The sequence below is a fragment of the Arachis hypogaea genome, chromosome 2, assembly GCF_003086295.3.
Source record: "Arachis hypogaea cultivar Tifrunner chromosome 2, arahy.Tifrunner.gnm2.J5K5, whole genome shotgun sequence".
NCBI lineage: Eukaryota > Viridiplantae > Streptophyta > Magnoliopsida > Fabales > Fabaceae > Arachis > Arachis hypogaea.
Genome location: NC_092037.1, coordinates 76,166,433 through 76,172,156, shown reverse-complemented (window position 1 = coordinate 76,172,156; position 5,724 = coordinate 76,166,433). Strand labels below are relative to the sequence as shown.

At 41.1% G+C, this 5,724-nt stretch overlaps 1 non-coding gene across 1 annotated transcript; it reads right to left on the bottom strand.

Annotated features, from left to right (window-relative positions):
* Positions 1-1,289: 1,289 nt before the first annotated feature.
* Positions 1,290-1,397, bottom strand: LOC112764800 (small nucleolar RNA R71). Its single transcript, XR_003183351.1, has one exon. It is a non-coding gene; the product is annotated as a small nucleolar RNA R71 (small nucleolar RNA).
* Positions 1,398-5,724: the final 4,327 nt, after the last annotated feature.

Here is a 5,724-nt window from a genome sequence, read left to right as displayed (position 1 = left end):
AACGCCCAAAAGGGTAGCATTTTGGGCGTTAAACGCCAGAATGGATACCATTCTGGGCGTTTAACGCCAGGATGGCTAGGGGAGGAAGATTTTGTTTCCAAATCAGATTTTTCTTAAGTTTTCAAAATCTTTTCAAAATCAAATCTTTTCAAATCAATTTTTCAATCAAATCTTTTTCAAAATTAACTTCTTTCCTTTTTCAAAGAAACTTACTATCAATTAATGATTTGATTCAACATTTCAAGTATGTTGCCTTTTCTGTTGAGAAAGGTTTTATGTTTGAATCATATCTTTTCTTGTTAGGCAAGTCATTAATTTTAAAATCATATCTTTTCAAAATGTTTTCAAATCATATCTTTTAAAATTGTTTTCAAATCATATCTTTTTAATCACATTTTTTTTTTCAAATTAAGTTTTCAATCAAATCTTTTTGATTTCTAATTTCAAAATCTTTTTCAAAAAATCACTTGATCTCTTTTCCATTTTCATTTTCAAAAATTAAGTAATGTTTTTCAAAAATGTTTTCAAAATTTTTCACTTAATTTTCGAAAATGACTTCCCTCCTTCTCACATCCTTCTATTTATGGACTAACACTATCCTTTAATGCAAAATTCGAACTCCATTCTCTCTGATAAGTTCGAATTTTCCACTTCTGTCTTCTACTCTTCTTTTCCTCTGACACCTAAAGGAATCTCTGTACTGTGACATAGAGAATTCCACATCTTCTTGTTCCCTTCTCTTTCTTATGAGCAGGAGCAAAGACAAAGGCATTCTTGTTGAGGCTGATCCTGAACCTGAAAGGACCTTGAAGAGAAAGCTAAGAGAAGCCAAAGCACAACTCTCTTTAGAGCACCTGGACGAATTCTTCAAGGAAGAAGAACAAATGGCAGCCGAAAACAACAACAATGCCAACAATGCAAGGAAGGTGCTTGGTGACTTTACTGCACCTACTCCCGACTTCTATGGGAGAAGCATCTCTATCCCTGCCATTAGAGCAAACAACTTTGAGCTTAAGCCTCAATTAGTTTCTCTAATGCAACAGAATTGCAAGTTTCATGGACTTCCATTGGAAGATCCTCATCAGTTTTTAGCTGAATTCTTGCAAATCTGTGACACAGTCAAGACTAATGGGGTAGACCCTGAGGTCTATAGACTGATGCTATTCCCTTTTGCTGTAAGAGATAGGGCTAGAACATGGTTGGACTCTCAACCTAAAGAAAGCCTGGACTCTTGGGAAAAGCTAGTCAATGCCTTCTTGGCAAAGTTCTTTCCACCTCAAAAATTGAGTAAGCTTAGAGTGGAAGTCCAAACCTTCAGACAGAAGGAAGGAGAATCCCTCTATGAAGCTTGGGAAAGATACAAACAATTGATCAGAAAGTGTCCCACTGATATGCTTTCTGAATGGAGCATCATAGGTATTTTCTATGATGGCCTCTCTGAACTGTCCAAGATGTCCTTGGATAGCTCTTCTGGAGGATCTCTTCATCTGAAGAAGACGCCTACTGAGGCTCAAGAACTGATTGAAATGGTTGCAAATAACCAATTCATGTACACTTCTGAAAGAAATCCTGTGAACAATGGGACTAGTCAGAAGAAAGGAGTTCTTGAGATTGACACTCTGAATGCCATATTGGCTCAGAACAAAATATTGACCCAACAAGTCAATATGATTTCTCAAAGTCTGTCTGGAATGCAAAATGCACCAAGCAGTACTAAGGAAGCTTCATCTGAGGAAGAAGCTTATGATCCTGAGAACCCTTCAATGGAAGAGGTGAATTACATGGGAGAATCCTATGGAAACACCTACAATCCTTCATGGAGGAATCATCCAAATCTTTCATGGAAGGATCAACATAGACCTCAACAAGGTTTCAATAACAATAATGGTGGAAGAAATAGGTTTGGCAATAGCAAGCCTTTTCCATCATCTTCTCAGCAACAGACAGAGAGTTCTAAGCAGAATAATTCTGACTTGGCAACCATGGTCTCTGATCTAATCAAAACCACTCAAAGTTTCATGACTGAAACTAGATCTTCCATTAGGAATTTGGAAGGACAAGTGGGTCAGCTGAGCAAGAAAATTACTGAACTTCCTCCAAGCATTCTCCCAAGCAATACTGAAGAAAATCCAAAAGGAGAGTGCAAGGCCATCAACATGGCCGAATTCTGGGAGGAAGGAGAGGCAGTGAACGCCACTGAGGAAGGCCTCACTGGACGCCCACTGACCTCCAATGAGTTCCTCAATGAGGAACCATGGGAATCTGAGGCTCAAGATGAGACCATAGAGATTCCATTGGACTTACTTCTGCCATTCATGAGCTCTGATGAGTATTCTTCCTCTGAAGAGGATGAGTATGTCACTGAGGAGCAAGTTGCTAAATACCTTGGAGCAATCATGAAGCTAAATGACAAGTTATTTGGAAATGAGACTTGGGAGGATGAACCCCCTTTGCTCACCAAAGAACTGGATGACTTGTCTAAGCAGAAACTGCCTCAAAAAAGGCAGGATCCTGGGAAGTTTTCTATACCTTGTACCATAGGTACCATGACCTTCAAGAAGGCCTTGTGTGACTTAGGATCAAGTGTAAACCTCATGCCCCTCTCTGTAATGGAGAAATTAGGGATCTATGAGGTACAAGCTGCAAAAATCTCACTAGAGATGGCAGACAACTCAAGAAAACAAGCCTATGGACTTGTAGAGGATGTTCTGGTTAAGGTTGAAGACCATTACATCCCTACTGATTTCATAGTCCTAGAGACTGGGAAATGCATGGATGAATCCATCATCCTTGGCAGACCCTTCCTAGCCACAGCAAAGGCTGTGATTGATGTTGATAGAGGAGAGTTGATCATTCAAGTGGATGAAGAATCCTTGGTGTTTAAGGCCCAAGGATATCCCTCTGTCTTCATGGAGAGGAAGCATGAAGAGCTTCTCTCAAAACAGAGCCAAACTGAGCCCCCGCAGTCAAACTCTAAGTTTGGTGTTGGGAGGCCACAACCAAACTCTAAGTTTGGTGTTGAACCCCCACATTCAAACTCTAAGTTTGGTGTTGGGAAGGTCCAACACGGTTCTGAGCATTTCTGAGGCTCCATGAGAGTCCTCTGTCAAGCTAATGACATTAAAGAAGCGCTTGTTGGGAGGCAACCCAATGTTTTATACTTAATTATTTTCTTTTGTTATTTTATCTTTTTTGTAGGTTGATGATCATAAGAAGTCATAAAAACAATGAAAAAAAACAAAAACAAAATGAAAAACAGGAAGAAAAATAGCACACCCTGGAGGAAGATGCTGCTGGCGTTCAAACGCCAGTAAGCCTAGCAGTTGGGCGTTTAACGCCCAGTCTGGCACCCTTCTGAGCGTTTAACGCCAGAAAGGGGCACCAGACTGGCGTTAAACGCCAGTAAAGGGCAAGAACCTGGCGTTAAACGCCAGGAATGGGCATCAGCCCGGCGTTTAACGCCAGAAATGGCTCAAAACGTGGATTTTGATGTCATTTGGTGCAGGGATGCCTTTTCCTTGACACTACAGGATCTGTGGACCCCACAGGACCCTACCATCACTCTCTCTCTTCTTCCCCCATTCACCAATCACCTCAACACCTCTTCCCCAAAAACCCCTCACCTATCAAATCCTATCCTTCTCTTCACCACTCACATCCATCCTTCATAAATCCCCACCAACCTCACCCTTCAAATTCAAACCACTTTCCCTCCCAAACCCACCCATAATGGCCGAACCATTCATCCCCTCTCTCCTATATATACCCCTCTTCAACCCTTCATTTTCACACAACCTAAACACCACTTCTCTCCCTCTTTGGCCGAATACACCACCATCCCCCTCTTCCTCATTCTTCTTCTTCTACTCTCTTCTTTCTTCTTTTGCTCGAGGACGAGCAAACATTTTAAGTTTGGTGTGGTAAAAGCGCTGCTTTTTCATTTTTCCATAACCATTATGGCATCCAAGGCCGGAGAAACCTCTAAGAAGAGGAAAGGGAAAGCAAAAGCTTCCACCTCCGAGTCATGGGAGATGGATAGATTCCTCTCAAGGGTGCATCAAGTCCACTTCTATGAAGTTGTGGCCTTGAAGAAGGTGATCCCCGAGGTCCCTTTTTCACTCAAAAAGGGTGAATATCCGGAGATCCGCCATGAGATCCGAAGAAGAGGTTGGGAAGTTCTTACCAACCCCATTCAACAAGTCGGAATCTTGATGGTTCAAGAGTTCTATGCCAATGCATGGATCACCAAGAACCATGACCAAAGTGTGAACCCGAATCCAAAGAACTACCTTACTATGGTTCGGGGGAAATACTTGGATTTTAGTCCGGAGAGTGTGAGGGTGGCGTTCAACTTGCCTATGATGCAAGGAGATGAACATCCTTACACTAGAAGGGTCAACTTTGATCAAAGGTTGGACCAAGTCCTCACAGTCATATGTGAAGAGGGCGCACAATGGAAGCAAGATTCAAGAGGAAAGTCGGTCCAATTGAGAAGGCATGACCTCAAACCCGTGGCTAGAGGATGGTTAGAGTTCATACAACGCTCAATCATTCCCACTAGCAACCGGTCCGAAGTTACCATAGACCGGGCCATCATGATCCATAGCATCATGATTGGAGAAGAAATAGAAGTTCATGAGGTCATAGCCCAAGAACTCTATAAGGTGGCGGACAAGACCTCCACCTTAGCAAGGTTAGCCTTTCCTCATCTCATTTGTCACCTCTGTTATTCAGTTGGAGTTGACATAGAGGGAGACATCCCCATTGATGAGGACAAACCTATCACCAAGAAAAGGATGGAGTACACAAGGGATCCCACTCATCATGAAATCCCTGAAATTCCTCAAGGAATGAATTTTCCTCCACAAAACTATTGGGAGCAACTACACACCTCCCTAGGAGAGTTGAGTTCCAACATGGGACGACTAAGGGTGGAGCATCAAGAACACTCCATCATCCTTCATGAAATTAGAGAAGATCAAAGAATCATGAGGGAGGAGCAACAAAGACAAGGAAGAGACATTGAGGAGCTCAAACACTCCATAGGATCTTCAAGAGCAAGAAAGAGCCGCCATCACTAAGGTGGACCCGTTCTTTGATTTCCTTGTTATTTGTTCTTCTGTTTTTCGAAATTTTATGCTTATGTTTATCCATGTTTGTGTCTTATGATCATTAGTGTCTTAGTGTCTATGCCTTAAAGTTATGAATGTCCTATGAATCCATCACCTTTCTTGAATAAAAATGTGCTTAATTGAAAAGGAAGAATTGCATGAATTTTGAATTTTATAACAGTTAATTATTTTGATGTGGTGGCAATATTTTTGTTCTCTGAATGTATGCTTAAACAGTGCATATGTATCTTGAATTTGTGGTTCATGAATGTTGGCTCTTGAAAGAATGATGAAAAAGGAGACATGTTACTGAGGATCTGAAAAATCAATAAAATGATTCTTGAAGCAAGAAAAAGCATTTCAAAAAAAAAAAAAACCGAAAAAAAAGAAGAAAAAAAAATAATAGAGAAATAAGAGTTGTGATCCAAGGCAAATAAGAGTGTGCTTAAGAACCCTGGACACCTCTAATTGGGGACTTTAGCAAAGCTGAGTCACAATCTGAAAAGGTTCACCCAATTATGTGTCTGTGGCATGTATGTATCCGGTGGTAATACTGGAAGACAGAGTGCTTTGGGCCACAGCCAAGACTCAATAAATAGCTATGTTCAAGAAT